The following is a 23738-nucleotide window of genomic DNA, read 5'->3' on the forward strand; positions in this document are numbered from 1 at the left end:
CAGAACAGAATTAGGTATTCCAGCCCTCTCCACTTCACCTAAATACCTCTTAAACATAAAAATAAACAAAATTTTACAACCTTTGGGGTGCCTCCTAGCAAGCGCTTGTTTTACATCGTTAGCTTGACGCCTTTATTGTTTCGGTGTTTGGAAAGTAGCTTCCTCGCATTATGCCTTGGTGACGTCTCACCGCACAAGCCTAAAGAAAGTGTCCTAACCAACCACTCAACAAACGTTACGAGTACAAATATATACAATGATCAAACGAACATAAAAGAAAACACAAGTATACAATTATGTACACACACAAACACATATATACAAGTATGAAACACATAACAACAACTATCATACAAAAAGATAAAGTTGGTGAATGTTGGATTCACAAGTTGAAAAGTGAATATTTTGAATAACGAACTAGTCCGATCTCAACGTGTTTCACCAACATTCACCAACAAAAGTATACTTGTATGCAAACATATACAAGTAAACCTATATGGTGAACATAAACAAGTAAACATGTACACGTAAATATATATATATATATATATATATATATATATATATATATATATATAATATACGTTATATACAAAGCTCAAAACCACGGAAACTATTGCGATGCAATTCAAACAACCATCCCCGACAATGACGCCATTTTGTTGAAGCAGGCATAGCGGCAAGCCACAAAAAATTTGGAAATATTAATCCGGGAATTATCGTCCTCAGAGATGGAGAGATGCCATTCAACAGTTTTTACGGTTTCGATCTCAGGTTTGAATGAACGAAATGTAAACAAAGATATGGATAGAAAAAGATAGACACATTCTTTGAAGAGAAATTAACTTATCAGGCATGCAAATATATTCACTCTTCACAAACGTAAACTTACCGACCCATTATACTCAACCTACGACACTCGTCTATGTTATCACGTATCTCTCACATAAGCGTCCATCTCTGGAGCACAAACGAGATCATCTCACAACTAAGGTTATCTCTAACGCAAAGCTGTGAGAACATCCGTATTCTCGCGTCGGCGATCTCTCGCGCGCCGCTCAAACACGAAAGCATTACGTACAGATACAAACAGTGAATGCTAGCTCTAGATCTATCTCTAGAGTTCAGAACCAATAGATTATCATCCTAGATAAAGATTCAAGCAGTTTATCTCTAAAGCAACCCAAATCCCCAGCATAGAGCAAAAATCCAGGATAACATCAACACAGATTTATAAAGCAAGTTAAATATAACATTCTAATCGGTAAATATACATTAGATTCAAGTAACTATACAAACAAACCAAACACAAAGAAATACACAGAGAATAGAAGAGATAAACCAAACATCTCGCAGGTTGTCAGCTCCGATTGATGAGAAATCCACCTTCGATCTTCCAAGTGCATGACCCAGTGTTGTTTTCAAAGCTAATCCTACTCTAAGAATGAAATTGATGGAGCCGGGACCAAAAACTATCCCAAAACCATAACCCTAACATGTACAAATGAAGAGAATATAAAGAAAATTATCTGCAGGTCCGCTAAGCGGGCTACCTCCGCTAAGCAGACCACACTTATTCCCCAAAATATCTGTAACAGTACATGTAAGCTCGCTAAGCAGGCTACCTCCGCTAAGCGGACCCAAAAATCTTTCATCTTCAGTTTTACTCCGCTTGCAGCTGGGTTATTGAAAATTAATTGCATAAGCGTGCTGGACCCTCGCTTAGCAGGCTGTTCTGCATAATTTTGCTTATTCAGCTCTAAAACTGCGCAATTGAAGCCGTGCCTTCGACACTTTATTCCTCGAGGCTCCGATATGCATAAATACCTATAAAAACAAAGGAAAAAGTATAAAACGGTACACAAAACAAATGAAAACTCAAGTATGCTAATATATACACAAAAGTTGGGATTTTATTACAAAAACCATAAGAATAGAATTGATAAGTGCCACAAATATATACTTAAAATATCGACAATTTGGCACTTATCAACCGGCCAACAATTCGTAACTTTGATTGGTATTATTTATCATGGGAGTAAAAATAGTCCCAATTTGCTGAGTTAAAGCATTTACCATATCATGATTACTTTTGTCCCAATTGTTGTCTTATCGACAGCATAGACGTTGTGTTCAACGAAGGCGACGCTTGAGGGAAGTATCATGTCCCTTGTGGTCGACCCCCTAGATTGAACGAAGTCCCAATAGTCATCATATTCTATGTATAAGTCGATGGGGTTGTCTGTAATCCCTACATCATCGACGTAGGCATCCCATAATGATAAAAACCTGGAGGAACAGTTCCTCCTTGAAATAATGGTCTTGCCAAATTCGTAGGAGACCGTAGATGATTCATTGGGGACGAAACTACCGCTGGCATTGACCCTTGGGTATTTGTCGTTCTTGGTGAAGACAAAATTACTGTGTTTTGTAGGAGTGTACCAGTTGGGACGGTATCCACATTATTACTAGGTGGATTAGAAGCGTTGGTGTTGTTATTGTTAGACATCTCGTTTAATTGTCTACCACTTCTTAATCTCATTCATACTCAAAAACACTACTTTGTGTCAATGGAGAAAGTTCAAAACAAAAGTTTATAACTAAAATAAACATTAGCACAGAGTCTCACTAGGCGTGCTAATTTTTTTACCCAGATTTCTGGTAAACAACGCTAGTTTCTTCTTAAAGGTTGCAAGCGAGATCAACTAGAGAATCTCATGAATAATGGTGTTATGTTTGGTTTAAATGTAATATTGACTCGTATATAATGCAAGAAAGGATAAATTCTACAAAGGTGTGAATGCACCGAATTTAAGGGAAAAGTACAGTAAATGACAAAAAAGAATAAAGACTGCAGAAAACAATAAGAATTTAAAGGGAAATTATTGCATAATAATGTAAAATGGTACACATACGTATATTTTAGAAAGTTACTCTCGTTTCTCACTTAATTTGCACAGAGATTGAGTATTCTTTTGTAAACGTAAAAATGCGGACCACCAACCCTACGAACAAAGTAGCTTATATAGATTTAAAACAATAACTACCCTAACGGTCGACTAATACCCAGCCAACACGTGTCTCGACTATGCAAACCTCGTCCAATAATAATCCACGTGTCCCATAGAAACAACCGTCCGCTTCTATCCATTTGCTATTGACTCAAAGTGTCATATGTTCAAACTAAACCAAAAACTTCTAAGTATTTTCCTTCGACCTCCTCCATACAAATCATTGTCTCGACTTTCTATCGAACAAATTCGACTTAAACCCCTATTCGACTATAACAACACCCCCACTTTCCTAAAAACCTTTCTTTTGGATACTTTTAGGGTGTTACTATAATCTAAAGATTCTAGTCGAAATCTTTGAGGTAACAACACGTCATGTGCATCATTTGGCGACTTAGGAACTTTGTTAAGCATAATAACCACAAGCCTCACGCTGCATATGCTATTGATCAGATTTTGAGGCAAGTTCAAATTTACAAAAATTCGTCGCACAAAGCTTCTTATGTTAACATGCTAGATTTCACCTTAATCAAAGAGTTCAAAGTAAACATCCTCCCTACTAAAGTCCCATATATTATTAAAGAGATTTGGATCCCTCTGTCTTTTGATTGGATTCAGTGCAATTGCGACAGACCTTTTTTACATGATACCTGCAATGCGGGTGGTGCTGGCTTATTTCCTAATTATATAGGAGATTTTATCTTTGCTTTTACGGAGAATATTCAGTGCAATTCTTCGGTTCATGCTGAATTTGGTGCGGTGATAAGTGCTATAGAGATAGCTATTAATAAGGGTTAGCAAAAGCTTTGGGTTGAAACTGATTCTATCATGGTTGTCAAAGCTTTCTCCAACCATATTTTAGTTCCTTTTATTTATATGACTCGTTGGCAATTTTGCGTCATTCACACTAACTTTTCGCATATAATTGTCACTCACATTGATATTGAATTCTATATTTTAATAAATATGTTTTTTTTTTAATTTTGTACTTTTAGACAGGAACAAAAAATCGAGTGAACTAAATAATATATCTATTAAATTATAATTTTGGATTTCAATTTTTTTGACTTGTCATCATATTTTTATCACATTATTTAATTTACACCATATCTTCTTTGTTTGATTCGTAATCTTGTCAAGTTAAAAGCTCTGACTTGTGCAATAATATTTAATACACATTAGTACGTAAAATTTATTTCACAATGGTTGAAAAAGGATACCACAATGTTTGTCCAACTGTTGTGAGGTAAGGGGGGTTGTATGTATGATGTTTTCCACCACAGTCGTGCAACCATGATTATAATTAAATCAAGTAGCGCGCTATCCACCACAACGATTATCTTAAACAACCGTAGTGATATATATTTAGGTCATGGGTTCGAAACCCAGCAAAAACAGTTTATCATGAATAAAATTAACATTTCACAACGGTTACAAAAGATAGCATTTGTGGTATGTATACTGAGTTTATTATATAATATGTAGATTGTTTATTTTCCCTTACACCTTGCCAAACATATACAACACATCCATACAAATTGATGTAAGAGATAATAATTTGAAAAATTATATTATTCTTGAAAACAAATTAATCGAACCACTTTTTTTTTCCGAATTGCACGCATCACATAATGTGTATCTTGTTATTTAGCACATAGAATTTGGTTCAATGTCCCGATTTCTTCAAAGCAACGGTTCATTCTCTCCTAATTTATTTTGCAAAGCATCAATATGTTGACAAATTCAGAATCATCATCATCATCATCATTATTTTAACTGATGAAGATGATTATTATGATGGCAGTAACGAAAATTATACGGAATTTATCAACAAATTTGATGTTTTGCAATATAAATTAAAATGATCATAAAAATACGATTAAGCCTTTAAAATAGTAAGTTTGATGTTGTCCATCTCAATAAATCATTTTTTGCTAAACATGAAGATAAGGTGCATAGTCTTTATCGAAGAGAGGTGCAAATAAGGCTGAACAGAGGTGCAGAAAATCCAAAACGAAGGCCCAAAAGCTAATATGTTAAAAATGGGCCAACCAATTTTTTTATTATGACCTAATCGATTGGATTATCTCAAAACTAATTTATTTTTAAGTTGGTGCACACCACAACGACTACTTAAGTGAGAGTTTAATGCCACGACTATTTGCAACGGTTAATTCTCAAAATTTGAATCTTCAAATCGATTGGAACAGTCATATATGAACGTGTTTACACCCGATTTTTAATAAAATAGGGTGTACTTAAGAACGTATTTACATCCGATTTTTATTAAAATATGGTGTAATTAAGAACGTATTTATACCCGATTTTTAATAAAATAAGATGTAATTAAGGACATATTTACACCCGATTTTTAATAAAATAGGGTGTAAGAACGTATTTACACCCAATTTTTAATAAAAAAAGGTGTAACATAGCATGTATTTACACCTGTTTTTAAATGGGTGTAAGTTCGTTAGACATTTCTCACCCGGTGAATATACACCCGTTTTTTATTTAAAAAACGGGTGTAAATTTAATAAAAAAAGGGTGTAAATTAACCTTTTTGTACTAGTGATATAATCGATTGGACAATACTTATAACTAAAGGTAACTTTCTCTTCTTTCTCATCACATCCTCCCTTCAGTTATTCATTACATTAGAAATTTTTTAGCTCTCTCAATCATCTATCATCTCCTAAAATGGCACCAAAAAGAACCTGATCCTCTCAATCATCATCATCATCATACTTCTCAGAAGAATTATAACTCGATATCAAAAGAACACTCTCAATTGGTGCTTTTCTGATAGAGAAGTTTACATCTCTCAATACTTGGATGAATAAATCTTCAAGGATTGCCTCTTTGTAGAAGCCTTCAACTTTGTTGGCCTAATAAACTTCACCTTTGAAAAATCTCAAGAAATTTCTATTCAAACCCCTCCTACCAAAATTGTGCCATTAGCTTCGAAGTCAAGAAGCATTTCTATCCAATATACCCTTCATCAATCAAGATTAGGATCAAAACGCATATGAAGGTAATGAATTTAACTTTGACACAACTCGAAACGAAACTTTGTGACTTATCTTTACACGAAATACAAATTAAAACTTCTCACTTAAGTGAAACCTCTTGAAAAGAAACGTGTCATAACAAAACACAAATCAAAACTTCACGCAGAAGCGAAACTAAATTAAAACTTTGTAATTAGTATGCGAATCTAAGTTGAATTAATTCTATAAAAGGAAGAGAAAAAGAATCAAAATAGAAAACTTTTTATAATACCACACTTAATTACATGCAAGCAAATTAAACGATATACGAATAAAGATTATAGAATCTACACAAATAAAAGTAGAAAACATACTCACAATGCAACAAATGTGAGGATTGTTATATTTTAGTAAGAAAAAATTATTCTATAGATCTGATAATCCCTAAAGACGTCACACCATATGCATGGGATCCCAAAATATCCTATAAGAAGTATAGGATTTTATTTGATTCTTTATTCATTACTTTCTCCATAAAAGTAGTTTGAGTGGTGGAAGCAAAGCGCGTATAAAATAATTATGCTTATATAACGGTATAATACGAAACACCTCTATTGGTATACAATATGGTAAAGATTAGATAAAATATATCTAGCCAAAATAACAATAAAGCTATGTATTATTAATATCTAGTACCATAACTTTCAACCTTATTTAACAACAAGATTATTCGAAGTGTCGATCAAGGAAAAAACTTAACACATAGTATTCTAGGAAGCAATTAAGATAACTTAAATATGCAATTCTACAAAATAAAAAATAGAGGCAGAGAGAGAAAGGTGTACGCCAGATTTATAGTGGTTCAACTATTGTCATTGATAAGCCTACCCCACTCTCTAATGGTTTCCCATTGAAAATTTCGGTCATCCAATATAGTTTTCACAAATTACACGATGTTCAGTACAATCAAAATATCCAAATAATGCTACAAATATAAAAATATTCTATCTGGATCCTTTGAATTGGGCACAGTATACAAACTAAAACCCGCAATATCTTTACTTGAAATTATCTTGAATCTTCCATCCCTAATAATTCTTTTCTAAAGTTTCAATTTTGTAGCAATCATTCCTTGATCCCATCAGTATCTTGAACTTTGGTTTGCTCGAAGATTGAGAAGAACTCTCACTTAGTCTGTAGGCTTTTGTGCATCACTACCAACATAATTTAGAAAGAAGAACCTCATTCTTTTTTGATGGACTTGTCAAAACCAGACACAACACCACACAACTTGCAAACCTTTCAAATTTCAAAATTAAAATCTTTAAAGAAATCTAAAAACACATTAATAGAATATCCTGAACAATCACAAATATCCAAATATGAGATTTAGATCCCTAGGAAAATGGTATTAGAAAGAGGTAGAAGATGAAAGAAATCATTTGCAAGCATTTAAGAAAGATTCAAAAATCCTTTTGAAATTGAGAGAACAAATGAGTTGTGATTTTTCAAATCAATTGTGAAAGGTTTGCATGTGAAAGATTTTGAGAGAAAAAGCTTTTATATGACCTGAAGATGTTGCACAAAACTGATTGAAATATGGTACAAGATTGAAGTCATAAGAAAGAGGTATGTTTCGAGTCAGAAAATCAACAACTCAATAGATTGACTTGAAGCATATTGCTTATACAAATATCAGACACTTTGATTTATGTATGCTTAAAAACTAATTTAAAAATCAACCCATGTATGTGCAATCGGAGAGGAGACACAATAACTAAATAACAAAACCAAAAGCTTAAAAGACAAGCAACAAAACTCTTAACCCATGAGGCAGAGACATGCAACATGCAACCTCAATATTAAAGGGACTGACAAATCGTCTGAAGGAGATTTGACTTCTACACCTTCTATCTAGTTAGTGTTGTCATGAGTATCTAAGTTCTCACATGTTAGTGTTAGGTTTATACATTATTATGTATTTGTTGTACTTGATATGATCATGGCATTATGCTTAGTTTAATCAATCCTAAAAATTTGATCTTTCATGTTTTTCTTAATGTTTGAATTATGCTCGTGAATCTTAGGAGGCGTCGAAGGGGTCTCATAGGTCTAGACCAAAAGTAACTCTTCGTTATTTGATAAGAGACATATTTGTTTATAATATGATATGTGGATTTTAGTTGAATTAATTCTATGTAAAGGAAGACAAAAATAGGTATTGAAATAGCAAATATTTTTATCACACCATGCATAAATACACATGCAAATTAACCGATATTATGGTTAAAGAGTGAAAAATTAATACAAATAGCAAGAGAAGTAGACAACATTACTCACAATGCAACAATTATGAGGATTATTAGATTTAAGTAAGAGAAAACTTGTCTCTATAGATCTAATCATCCCTACAGACGTAACACCATGTGCATGGATCCCAAAATATCCTATAAGAAAGATAGGATTTATTTGATTCTTTTATTCATTACTATCTCAATAAATAATATCACACCAAGCAAATCATCATAGTAACGAGAGTTAGTGAGTTTATATGTTGGTAGCAGCGCTATGCAAAACAATGGTTTCCATGGTCAAGCCAGGACCAAATCCAAACAAAACACCACACTTAAGTCCTTCACCAGTAGTCAACTTCCCTTCCTTTATAGACCTTCTTCTCATCTCATCCAATATAAATAACACACAAGCACTCGACATGTTTCCATACTCACTAAGAACATGTTTTGTCGCATTTAGTTTATCTGAATTCAACCCAACTGTTTTTTCAACCCTCTTCAATATTGCAGGACCACCAGGGTGTGCTACCCAAAACAATGAATTCCAATCACTAATTCCAAGCGGATGGAATGCTTCTTCCAGACTCTTCACAATATTCTCACCAATCAATTCCGGAACATTTTCTTTCAAATGAAATGTGAGTCCAACTTCACGCAAATGTCCTTCAATTGCACCTTCAGAGTTTGGTAGAATAGTTTCGGAAGCCGAAACAAGATAAAACAACGGTTTTTCAATTCTTTCATCAGGTTTTGATCCAACGATCACAGATGAAGCACCATCACCAAAGAGTGCTTGTCCAACTAACGAATCCAAGTGATTTTCATTGGGACCACGGAAAGTAACCACAGTTAATTCAGAACAAACAACAAGGACACGTGCACCAAGGTTGTTCTCAGCAAGATCTTTGGCGAGACGAAGAACAGTTCAACCAGCAAAACAACCTTGGTGATATAACATAAATCGTTTTATGGATGGATTTAGGTTTAAGAGTTTGACGAGTAGATAATCAGCACCAGGCATGTCGACACCTGAAGTTGAACAAAAAATGAGATGAGTTATCTCTGATTTTGGTCTTCCCCATTCTTGTATGGCTTTTGATGCTGCTTTTTCTCCTAGCTTTGGTACTTCTTCAACTAATATGTCTTGGCGTGCGTCAAGAGATGATTCCTCATAACTGGATATGTTTGGATTTTCTTTCAACATTTCTTCTGTCAAGTGCAGGTAACGTTTCTTTATCATTGACTTCTCACCTATTGAAGCAGAGAAAAATCCGTAAGTTGAAGCGACATGCATGCATGTGTGTCTGGCATATATATAATATACATGAAGGAAGTATTACAAAAACAAAAACATATATTCATGAAAACATGTATGCATGTATATTTGAGCTTACATATACGCTTCAATTTATCCTTGAGTTGAGGCATGTGGTTGTTGTTGGTAACTCGGAAATAATAATCTGTAAAATCAGATTGATAAATGCAATTTGGTGGAGTTGCGGTTCCAATAGCAAGAATGGTTGCAGTGCCACGGGCTCTTTGGGTCTCTCTTATTTCTTCTAAGTGTGCCATTTTGATTGTTGATAGAAGGTAAATGCAATTGATGAAGCTATTGTTTGATTACTATCCTATTTATAGAGAAGTAATATTCTTAAAATAAGTCTATAAGGGGTTAGTTCGCCATCACGTGCTCCAAAAAATATTGAACAAAAGACTGCTATCCAAACCTAACATATACCACTTCTTATTTTCTTATAGTGTGTCTTCTTATTCATTGATGTGTTGCAATTTTCCTCTAATTCGAGCTGCCAATCAAGACCACAAAAGTGTCCAAAGGCTAATAATGAAAACAACTTCAACAATAGATATGCTCTTAACCAACTTGTCAACATATCACGTGCTCCAAACAAGATATATCAAAACATTATGTGACTTCTTATTTTCTTCTATTGTGTATGCTGCCACCACATTATTGCCGTTTCAGTTGAAAATGGGTGAAGTTTCCATTTTTTAACTTATTTTTAAGTTCTAAAAAAAATCATATATAATTAATTATGTTAAAAAAAATGACATATCAATAAAAATAAATACATCATCAATTTTAAATATAAAATATAAGAAAGAGACCAAAATATTTGAATTTAAAATAAGAAAACTAATTCATTAATCATGTAAAATTGGAAACTAAAACTATAATCAAACATTATCATGCCAGGTTTTCTATAAAAAAAATTACATTAATTTAGAGATTAATTACTTATTAAATAAAATTCATGAAATTATTAAATAATGTAATTAAAGAGCGGTGGTTACATAAGGAAAACACGAAAAATTTATGAAAAAACGAGAAAGTAGGATGGTTAACTGAATTTTTTTGTTTTTTAGTTGAATGGTATAATATTCATTATAATAATAATTATTTATTAGTAAAATTAATATTAACGATTTAAATTAAAATAAAGACATAGTTTAAAAGTCAATTTACTAAGCGGATTATTTATTCCTATCCGATTATAATGCCCAATAACAAGCATAATTGATAGTATAAGTTGTATATTTCTATTATCCGAATCAAGCAAACGAGATTAATTTTCATGAATTAAGCAAACATGAATTAAACGGACATGAGAACGAATTAAGCAAACGATAATGTGACTATAGTTAGGATCATACAACCAATCTAATTAAATCAATATAATCTATGCAAATCGAATTAAGAAACAAAAGACATAGATTAATATTGAAAGAAATAGAACTGAATTAGAATTATAATAATCTTAAGGTATCAGAACCTGAATACAGTAAATCGTCTAGATCAGTTAGTTCTCCATGGAAATTTGTACAAAAGCTTCTGAAACAATTCATGAATAGTAAAACGTGCCTATGAACAGAAGCGGCCAGACCTAAATATAGGGAAGAAACAAGGAATTCGTGTTATAACCCAACTAGGTCAAAAACATGAAAAACACGGCCCAAAAACCAGCCCAAAACTAATTGTTTCTAAACTGCAACTTCAAAAGAAATTTTGGTAACTATAAACTCAGAATCTGCCTTTGACTCCAACATGAAAGTTGTAGCTCTTTCTCTTAGCTTTGCGGTGATTATTAGAACGCGTCAATCATATTTCTGTAGCTCAAGTTATGATCATTTTAGTGCATACTGCTAATGCTAAAAATCAAGTGCGAAAATCAAATAACAATAAAAATATACTGAATTACAAAAACATTATAAAATAGAAAAAAAAACAAACCAAACCATAGAAATGTACAAAAATAAAGGAACGTGCATCAAAATGCACCGATCAAATTCTCCCACACTTGAAATTTTACACTCCGAACAAAATAAAATCAAACTCAAGAAACACACAGCATCAATTACTCATTCCAGGATAATCTTGCACACATAGGTACTAATCTTACATACTAAGGATATTGTAATAACACTCCTCTCTTTCATTCTAGTGCAATCACATTAAGCCCATTATCCCCACACACTCACAGTGAGGCGGCCGGTTAGTGACTCTGATCATTTTTGCATGGGGTTCTGGTATCTAAGTGGTATAACCCTTCGCTTACCCAATTTTAGTTGCGGAGGATCAGACCGTAATCCGCCCTTCTAAGTTCAGCACCATAAACCTCTGAACCAACTAACAACGGGTCTTGAAATAAGTTTTGGTAGGTTCTACAACCGGTGGGTTAAGTGACCGGGTGAGGGTCACCAAACTTAGCAGGTGCATTCCTTTTCTTTTTTTTTCTTTCAAATAAAACTTGGATCACTCACTTATTTTCTTCGGCTTCCTTACATAAAGCATGTGTGAGATGGTGCCAACTGCAAAAATAAACTACTCAAGAGAAGAATGAGAATTCAAGGTTATGTCATAATAAGTATTCAAATTAACTTTCATATGCAAGAGACTTACGGTGCTAAGACGATACCGATCTTGTCAACTTTTACCAAGTCTCCACAACTAACCACAAATTAATCTATAGACTAAAAATTTTAAAAAGATGTTTTTCACAAGAACTGAAAATAAAACAAAACCAAAAAAATGAAAGAAAACAAAACAAATAAATGATTCCCTCCCCCACACTTAAGACATACATTGTCCTCAATGAAAGAACATAAATATAAAATAAGAGTGAGAGAAAGGAAAGAACACACCCGAGGAGTCAAGGAGGATAATTGATCACATAAGCAGTCTTTCCAAAAGAGAGATCTACTACATTCTCTTCTTCCAAAGTGGGGCTCTCATGGAGTAGCTTTGGGTAATATCCATTAAACTTAGAATCTTCAATAAGTACAAGTGTCGAATGGCCAATGTCCACCCAATCGCCTTCTTATGCTTCTTCAAAACCTACAAAAGCTTATTTTCTTGATCAAAATCAAGGTTAGAAGAAATTATAATAGGGAGTTGTTTCAACTCTTAGGATGGGGGCTACTCAATGGATGGAGTGTTTGGGGCAGCCGGGATGTCAAGAGCTTCAGCCGCATAAACGACTTCATATATGACTTTATCTGCATGAGAAACATCAACTTGCAAGGCAACCTCAATCTCAGCATAAACAGAGCAAACTTTAGTGTCAGTACAAACATCACAAGAGTAAACATGATCAAAACCAGACAATGATGGACAATCATTTGCAAACAAATCACTACAAGTATCATCAATAGTTTCAGAAAACAACTCTATTTGAAAAACATAACGCTCTTCCAAGAGATTGTTGTTTGATGCTTGAGCTTGCTGAATGACATTCATTAAAGTAGCAAGTTGTCCAATCTGTGTTTGTAAAGTCTAAATATTAAAATCTACTTGTTGTTGAAATTGGAGATTATTTGCAACCATTTGCTTGACAAGGTGCTCTAGTGAAGATCCAGAAGGTGCAGAGCACACAACCTAGAATTCCTTTAGCTGCTTATGCGATTCCTCACCTACAAAGCCATTAAACCTAGGCAACAAATGCGTTAAACCATTAAAGCATTGTGATTAACATGCAATTTTTTATTTATTTAGAAATATGAAAACAAAACAACAAAAACAAAATAAAGTAAAGGTTTTCTCCCCCACACTTAAAACATGCATTGTCCTCAATGAAAGGACATAAATATAAAATAAGAGTGAGAAAGAGGAAAGATCACACTCGAGTAATCAAGGAGGATAGGTGATTGCATATGTGGCCTTTTCTAGTGAGGGCTCTTTTATAGTTTCTTCTTCCAAAATGGGGCACTCATGGAGTAGCTTCAGGAAATATCCATTGACCTTGAAATTTTTATTAGTCCCTCCGTCTTTTATTTCGGGATCAAAGAACAACCTTCTATAAGTAAAAGTGTCAAATGAGCATGTGAAAGTGATCTCATCTTTCTCAACATCAAGGATCAAAGGGTTATGGGGCCGCCTCACTGATTTTGTTTCACCCGAAAGTAAAATCTTGTACATAGACATTGACATACTAATATCATAAATGTCAGCCAAGGTCCATCCAATTTCATTCTTATGTTCCTGCAATAATTTTAACAACTTTTGTTCCTGTTAAGGTTCAAGTTTAGATGAAACTATTAGAGACAAACTTTCATTAAATTCTAAAAACACATGGAATGACTTTAGCTCTAAAGTAGCTGGTTGTTCAATGGATGGCAAAGATTGGGCAACAAGAGCTACATTTACATCTGCAACATCAACATAGTTAGTAGGATTCTCATAAGAAATATCAGAAGAAATATCACCTTGTAAAGCAGCTTCAATTTCAGCACAAATTGAACATACGTGAGTATCATTACAAACATCACAAGCATAAGTTTAATCAAAATCAAATAAGAGTGGATTAGCAAAGAGTGAATCAGGTGTAGAAAATTTTCTTAATATTTTATTTTGATCAACCATGATTTGATTATCAAATTCAAAATCAAAGAAAATTATTATTACTAATGAGAATCAAATAAACCAACCATTCAAAGCCAAAATCAAATCAACAGAGAATCAAATAAAATCACTATAGATTTAAAAAAGAATGGAAAATAGGAAAAGAGGTTAAAATAAAATTTAAAAAATATGACTAAAAATCAATTAAAATAAAATAAATCTCCTACAAATTTTTTCGGATTTTTTTGAAAAAAAATGAAAACAGAAAATAAATCATAAAAAATAGAAAAACAACAAATTTGCGATTTTGAGGGTCAAATTTTTTTAGAATATTACTTTAAATAAGTATTGTTCATCGAATTTTTCTGACTTTGTGGAAAAAATTCAGAGCGATTTGAAACAGTAGCATTGAAACTTACCTGATAGGCTGGAAAACTCATCACTGTACTGCAACCCTGAAAATCAACAAGCACACAAAAAAACTAGCAAGAAAACCTATGACTCTAATATTAGTTAATAACAATAACAATCCCCAGCAACGACGCCAATTTGATCTGCTGTCACACACGGATCAAAAACGAGTATTTTGTAAAACGGTAGTTTAGCGGTAACGACAACTCGAATATCGTTCTCACAAGGATTCTTTTAATATTATTAACCAATTTAAGTCTCTATTGGGGGTGGCGTTCAAGTTTCACTTTAGGACTTAAGGCAAAATAAGCAATTAAATTAAGTGATTATAAAATAAGTTTAAAAGTCAATTTACTGATTCGGTTCTTGCCTATCATTGACTATTATAATTCCTATGCGGATTATCTATTCCTATTCGATTGTAATACCCACTGAAAAGTGAAATTGATAATATAAGCTATATGTTCCTATTATCCGTATTAAGCAAACATGATTAAGTTTCATGAATTAAGCAAACATGATTAAGTTTCATGAATTAAGCAAACATGAATTAACTGGACACGATAACTTAAGCAAACGATAACGTAACTATAGTTAAGATCATACAACCAATCGAATTAAATCAATATAATCTATGAAAATCGAATTAAGCAAACAAAAGACATAGATTAATATTGAAAAGAACAGAACTAAATTAGAATTATAATAACCTCAAGGTATCAGGACCTGAATACAGTAAATCGTCTAGATCGATTATTTCTCCATGAAAATTTGTACAAAAGCTTCAGAAATAATTCGTGAATAGTAAAATGTGCCTATGAACAGTAGCAGATAGACCTAACTACAGGGAAGAAATAAGGAATTCGGGTTATAACCCAACTGGGTCAAAAACATGAAAAACCCGACCCAAAATCTAGTCCAAAACTAATTATTTCTAAGCTGCAACTTCAAACGAAAGTCTGGTAAATATGCTCTTAGAATCTGACTTTGTCTCTAACATGTAAGTTGTAGCTCTTTCTCTTTTTTGTGAGATTATTAGAGCGCGTCAATCGGATTCCCGTAGCTCCAATTATGATCATTTTAGTGTAGACTACTAATGTTGAAAATAAAGTGCGAAAATCAAATAACAATAAAAAATAAACTGAATTACAAAAACATTATAAAATAGAAAAATATAAAGGAACTATAGAAATGCCTAAGTACAAACATAAAGGAATGTGCATCAAGATGCACTGATCATTCTACAATCACCATGCCCAATATTTTGAGGAGTCGTAAAAATCCCATAATCCCAACCTTAAAACATTAATGGAGGATTTTAATGCGATGCTAACTCACTCTAGGCTAGAATCTATGACGATGAAACGCTTAATAGAAACACAAACTCTCTATAATGAGGAGTTTAGAAAATAAAGTCTCCAAATTAATTAAAACCTTAGGCCGGTGAACAAGTAAAGACTGCGAAAAATACACCGACATAATCCGAAAGGGAGGTTCTCGAAGAGGTAGAGAAGTGTCATACCCCAAATTTTGACCCTAAGATCCCACTTCATTTGAATTGAATCTAAAAGAGTTTGATCATCATTATCATCATTCATTTTATATAAAATCACTCATACATCATTTGCTAACAAAAAATATAGTGTTTGCTTGTTGCTTATTTCCTAAGACATGTGATTGATCAATGAGCTCGGGAAATTAGGGTTGTTGAGGCTCACAAAGGGGCTCAAGCTTTCTCATATGCTCAAGCGATTTTCCTCATTAATGTTTAAGCCCAAATGTGCTTCAATTCAAGATCAACAACTTTCAAAACATAAAATATTATATGTTAATTATATGTTTATTTAAAACAAACACATAATAATATGTTTATCCTAAATAATATAATATATAAGTTTATTAAAACTAAAATATTATGAATGTGAATATATTTTGACAAGTTATAAAATATATTTATAGCTAATATATTATGTGAGTATATATTATATGTTAAATAGTATTAAATGTATTTGAATGAAATAGGACGATTGTATACATGTGCATTAGGGAGTATTATTGGTACTATCATAGTTGGAGGTATGGTAGGTTATATCTAGGAAGACAAAGACTTAAACCAAATTTTGAGGAAGGAGTTAATTGGTTTATCATCTGAGCATTTGCTCAGAAATATTGTAGAAACGACGGAGGAGTAAGATGTCCTTGTCTTAAATGTGAATGTAGACCTATAATTAGTGACCCGGAAGAAGTAAAACGTAATTTGAAGTGAAGAGGTTTCATTGAAAATTACTGGGTTTGGACATATAAAGGAGAAGAACTGCCGAGTAATGTACCATAGACTAGTAATACACATGCTCCAAGTAATCAATCATATATAGAATATGAGGAACACTTTAATTTGATCGAAGAGATGGTTGGTAATGTTTTTCAGTGTGAGCGTGGCCTATGATGAACTTGAAGATTTTGAAGTGGAAGAGTTTCCGAATGAAGAAGCGCAAATAATTTATCAGTTGCTGAAAGAGATGAATACGTTGTTGTTTGAGGGGTCTTCGGACTCAAAATTATCAATGTGTGAGATTATTAGCCGCAAAGTCAAATTGAAATGTTCCTAAACAGTGTTTGGAATTCTTTGCAAAAATGATGTTGGATGCGACTCCTACAAAAGACAACTTGCCTACAAGTTTTTATGATGCAAAGAGGATGATTTCGAAGTTGGATTTAGAAGTAATAAAGATTGATTGTTGCATTGGTGGTTGCAAGTTGTTTTATGACACTGAGTTTGGTACTAATGATGGAGCTTTGGACGAGTGTAAGTTATAAAAGAGTCTAAGATATCGAGTTCGCGGTAAAGCCATTAACCATAAGCAAAAACGTGTAGCAGTGAAGTCCATGATTTATAGTCCGCTAATACCAAGGTTAAAAAGGTTGTTTGCTTCAATGCACAGTGCAAGTCAAATAACATGACATAATATAAACAAAACAAGTTCAGGTACTACACGACATCCATCCGATGGTGAGGCATGAAAGAACTTTGATTGGATACTTACTGATTTTGTTGCAGAACCTAGAGATGTCAGGCTTGGATTATTCTCACATTGTTTTACTCCATATGCCCAATCAACGAGAACCGAATATTCTTGTTGGCCAGTTATTGTAACCCCTGTACAACCTCCCTATTGGAATGTGCATGACAAAAACGTACATGTTTTTGACTTGCCTCATTCCAGGACCGTCCAGTCCAAAAGTCAGAATCAATGTGTATTTACAACCTTTAATTGATGATTTGAAGAGGTTGTGGATTAGTGAATGGACTTATGACATATGCAGCAAATTGAGGCAATGGCGAAGAGGAAATCTAAGCTGGCAGAGCCAATGCGGCAAATGGAGGCAATGGCGAAGAGGCAATCTGAGATAAAGAGGCAAATAAGACAATTTATGCAATTCCAGAGTTGTGAATAATCAAACGTTTGGTGGAAATAAAGGAGTTGGTGGTCAAGAACCGAGGGATGATCGGAGAATGATGAGGATATTGACAAAGAAGAGTTTCCCGTCCTTGATTATTTTTATTTTTATTTTACTTTTAGATTTTAATTAATTAAATATTTGTATTTAAAATTTTATAAAATAATATTTATTAAATATTCATTTTAGTATATTATTAAATTATTATTTAAAAAATTTATTATAAATAATTTTTTGTATTTTTATTAATTAGTAATTGTTTTTATTTTTTTATTAAAAAAATATTCTACGAAGTGAAAATCACGTGACAAATATGTGAAAACTGTTGAAATTTTGCCACATGAAAATAACGAGGCAAACTGTGAAATGAAAATCACATGGCTACAAATAATTTTTTTGTAGTGGATTTTCTAATAAAAAATTACATTGATTTACATATTAATTACTTATAATTAAAATTCATGAAATTATTAAAGAATGTAAGTGAAGAGCGGCGATTATATAAAGGAAAAGAGAAAAAAGAATACACATTGTCAGTGTAAAATTATTTTACATTGACAATAAATCAACGACATGTATCCAACTAAGTCATATTTAAATTGTAAAAATACTTTAATGATTTGATAATTTGTTATATTTTTATTAGTCGACAGTGTAAAACCATTTTAGATTGTCAGTGTATATCCATTGTACTCAAGAAAAAATGAAACATTTATGAAAAAACGAGAAAGGAGGATGGTTAAGTGAATTTTTTTTAGTTGAATGGTATAAAATTAATTATTATAATAATTAATTATTAATAAAATTAATATTAATGTTGTAAATTAAAATATAGACGTAAATTTATTTAAATTATACGTCTCACATGAGTACAAATACCTAATAATATTTGAGAGGTATTAGAGTATGTTACAATATTATGAAGAAAAAAATGCACTCAGCTTCTACTATCTACTATTCTACTATCTACTTCTACTATCTAACCAATACTATTAGATTGACCAAATTGTCAAAAATACCCTTTGTTAAATAATTATTTACACACAAAAAAGGATAATTTTGTAACTAACTAAATCACACTATCACTTTCTATTGTCCAATGAAAATCTAGAGTTTTGCCAAGTGTCACACTATTACTAACACAATTTCGAATTTCACTTTTTTTTCTATTCCCCTCTTTTCAGATTTTTTTTGTGAAAATTGATATCACAAAAAATAAAACCCTAAACTTCTGTCTCTATCTCTTTCTCTGCTTATCAACTCATCCATCTTCATCTTCTCCCAACCCTAACAAAAAAAGAAATTTTCTTCGCTCTTTCCACTTTCAAAACTTTGCCCCTCTTCCCACAACACAGAATTCTCGAAAATCCCTTCTTAAACACTACTATACCTCATTTAATCTTTCTTTCTCTTTCTCCCGTGTCCTTTCTTCTCCTCTCTATTTTACCCCCTTAAACCCTACTTTCATTGGTTTGTCTTCAATATTTTCTTTTGTTCAACCCTAAATGATGGAGAGTTAGTGGAGCCAAACAAATAATTAAAGACTGAAACATGAGACTGAATCAACCAACCTCTCCATTCTTTTCCCTAAAATCAAATTTTGTAAGATTTTGTAAATGGTTGTTGAAACTCAAATTTGAGAATGTTTGCTTTTGTTGTGTGAGGTTCTATGTTTCGAGTTCGCTGATTTTCTTCCCAAAACAAGATGTCTAACTTTCATGTGATGGAGATGATAGGATTCAAACTGTTTTGGGGGGTGCTTTTATAAAACCACAAGTTGTTTGCCCTAAAGTTTCGGTTGATTTACTACTCTTATTTTTTTTCATGTTTTATTAACTTTTTTTTTCATGTTTTCTTTTGCTTCACTTAGATTTTAAACAAATAAATTGGTATTATGAATTGGAATGGAAACACAAGAAGCTTTGCTCCTCAACATGCAGATTGAACTAATCCCAAGTGGAAATCTGCCTGATGGCTTTGATCCTAGTACTTGCTGCATTGTGTGAGTTTTTGTCTAGACATTTTTCACCCTTTACTTTTCTATCTAAACCCTCACTTTCCTTTTCTTTGTTTTATGATTGCAATAGAGACAAGCAGTGAATTGTTACCTTTATTTTTAGGGTTAAAGGCCTTTTACCCCCTGCTATATAGACGTGTTTTGATTTTCCCCCCCTTAAATTTTTTTTTTTTGTAACATACCTCACAAAGTATATTGCCATCATTAAAGACCCTGTTCCATTTTTTTGTACAAAAAATGCCTACGTGGACAATAAAATAATGTTGACTGTGCATATGATGCACATGTGGCATTTATTTATTTATTTATTATTTTTATAATTCCACGTGGAATTTCGTTAGTTTTTTAATTTTTATTTTTAATTATTTTAAAAAAATTTAATTTTTTTTTTAATTTTTTTTTTATTTTTTTGAATTTTTATATTTAATATTTTTTTTATTTTATATATATTTATTTAATATAACAATACTTAAATTAAATGACATATAAATAGATGATGTGTAAAATAAAATTTGATGGTATATATATACTTATATTTGTAAAATATAACAATTTGATGGTACATATATTTATTTTGATGTGTAAAATATAACAATGCATTTATTTTATTTTTTATTTATTTTAACGTAATATATTATTTTATTTTTTATTTATTTTAATATTATTAAAATTCAATACACATAAAATTTTAAAAATTTTGCTTCACATGGGACTTGAACCAACTCCCCTCCACTCAGATGCTAGAGCCTTAACCACTACACTATGACAATTGCCTTGTTAATTTTACACATAATACTTATATGGAGTAAACATGTCAATACATTGAATTAATTTGCCTTGTAGTTTAAATACATTTGGATAATTAATATTTTAATTATTTAATATTAAGAATTATTAAATTTATTTTAATTAATTTCCGATTTTAAGTGTTTTTTTATTATAATATATACTATTAAAATGTGTTTTGATGTACAATTATTTTTAAAGTGATATATAAGAATAAATTAAGATAATTTTAGAAATAAACTGAAACAATAAACTAAATAATATGAAAAATTAATTCCAGTTTATTTATCCAAATTATACTATATATTATAAATTAATTTCAGTTTATTATTATATGCTATATATTATAAAAAGCACTTAAAACAAAACATTAAAACTGGAAATTAATTAAAATAAATCTAATAGCTGTTAATATTAATATAATTAAAATATTAATTTTTCAAATGTATTTAAAATTAATTTCTAAATATTTTTAAAGAGAACATGTGAAATACTATGTATTGACAATGTTTACTACATACACTACTAAAAAATTCCCTTTTGGTGACCGATTTAGTGACCGAAAATTTTTGGTCACTGTAGTGACCGAAAATTTTTGGTCACTGTAGTGACCGAATTAGCCACCAAAATTTTATATTCATGAGCAAATTTTAAGAGGTCACTAAATCGGTCAATAAAATAAATCAGCCACCGATTTAGAGACCAATATTTTGTGACCGAAATTTTGGTCACTATAATGACCGAATTAGCCACCAAAATTTATTATTCATGAGCCAATTTTAAGTGGTCACTAAATTGGTCACAAAAAATATTTTTATATACAATTTAATTTTTATATATAAATTAAAGACCGAAATTTCGGTCACTAATATTTTTTGTTTTTTTTTCTATTTTTAATTCTCTTTATTATTACTATTTCCTTTCCATTTTTTTAAAGATTTTAATTCTCTTTTAAATTTAAATTTTTACTAAAATTTTCATATTTTTATTGTTTTAACGTAAAATATATTTATAAAAAACTATATGTATATATGTTTAAATATAAAATATAACAATAGTTGTTAGGTGGTGTAGTGACAAGTTGTTATTAAAATACACGGAGGCCACAAGTTCAATTCCTAGGTATCACAATTTTCTAACACTTTTTCAACCGAAAAGTAATGGTCACTAAATCGGTCTCTAAACGTTTTAGTGACCGATTTTTAAGCTTTTTCGGTCTCTAATTCAGTCACTAAAAGCGAATTTTCTAGTAGTGATATAAATATCATGTGAAATATTAACAAACCAATTGTTATAGTGTAGTGGTAAAGGCTTAAGCATTTGAGTGGAGGGGAGTGCTTAATAATAGTTTCAGTTTATTTATTAGAATAAAATTATATATTTAAGAGAATAAATTATAATTTAAGTTTATATTACTTTCGATTTATATATATAAATATAATTTAATTATCGAAATTAACATATTTAAATTATTTCAATTATTTTCAGTTTATTTTATATATATTATTTCTGTTTAATTATTTTATATATAATTAATTTTAGTTTATTATATAATTAAAGTAAAATTTATAATTAAGTGATAATAATATGTGCATTGTGTGTAAGTGTTACAAGTAAATTCATATGGCCTAGTGATAAGTGCATTTGTGGTAAGGAGTTAAAGGGCATGAGTTCAAGTCTTACTTATGACAATGTTTTTAGACTTTTTAAAAAATTTGAATTTTAACAATAAATAAATAAAAAATAAAAATAAAAAAAATAAAAAAAATGTTAAAAGAATTTATAAAAAAATAAATAAATAAATTAACGAAATTCGACGTGGAATTATAAAAAAAATAAAAAATAAAATAAATGCCACGTGTGCAGCATATGCACAATCAACATTTTTTTATTGTCCACGTAGGCATTTTTTGCACAAAAAAATGGAACAGGGTCTTTAATGATGCTAATATATGGTAGAGGGGTAAAAGGCCTTTAAGCCTTATTTTTATCTTTGTTTAACTATTCAAAATTAGATTTGTATGAGCGGTTGATCTTTTATATAAGAAGTTTTTGAAGGTATTGACCCAGTTAAGAAGAGTGTAAACTTTTTAGAAATAGAAGGTATATTTTTTATATTGTTACTATGTTTTTGTCTAACATATCTATTTAAAGTACTGGATACAGCTGTAGTTTTGTATTAGATACAAGCATCAAGATAATTTTGACTCTATGCGTGGAGTTTAGTGGGTTATGACAGGGTAGTCATGTTTGATGATGATCACCTCTTCATACAAAATACCGACGAGTTATTTCATTGTGGACTATTTTGTGTCCCACCTCTTCATACAAAATACCGACGAGTTATTTCATTGTGGACTATTCTGTGTCATCTTTATCAATTTTTGTGTTTTTCATACATGTCTCTTTGTCTTACAGGTATGTTTGTTCAAATTTAGGAATGTATTTCCACAATTTAGAAAACATTAGACGAGTAAATTCCAACTTAAGAATGGATTTCCATAATTTTAGTTCCAATGCGTGGTTGGATTTCCGGTTAGAATTGCTTGGAAGCTTGATTTTCTTCATGTCTGTTTTGCTCATGATCATATAACCTAGCAGCATAATAAAGCTAGGTAATTTCCTCGTCATTATATTTCGTATACAATTGAGATATTTAATTTACTCAATTACAATTATTGAAATATGTTTTATTCTATTCTATCTCTTTTAATGTATTAGTACTATTAATTATACTTTTATTACAACAAGACATGCAATGTTAATATAGTTATTTGGTGGTGTTAGACGCTAGGCTTAAGGCTCTAGAGGGAGGGGTGAATAGATCCTCAAAAATTTTCAGATTTATTTCAAGTTTAGGCGAAAGCGTTTCGGGATCGACTCGCGTCTATTCCGAACCACTATTGAAAGAAA

The 23738-nt window shown here is 31.4% G+C and overlaps 1 pseudogene; it reads right to left on the reverse strand.

The window, feature by feature from the left end:
• Positions 1-8247: 8247 nt before the first annotated feature.
• Positions 8248-9884, reverse strand: LOC131661370 (chalcone synthase-like; annotated as a pseudogene).
• Positions 9885-23738: the final 13854 nt, after the last annotated feature.

The sequence above is a fragment of the Vicia villosa genome, linkage group LG3, assembly GCF_029867415.1.
Source record: "Vicia villosa cultivar HV-30 ecotype Madison, WI linkage group LG3, Vvil1.0, whole genome shotgun sequence".
Lineage (NCBI taxonomy): Eukaryota > Viridiplantae > Streptophyta > Magnoliopsida > Fabales > Fabaceae > Vicia > Vicia villosa.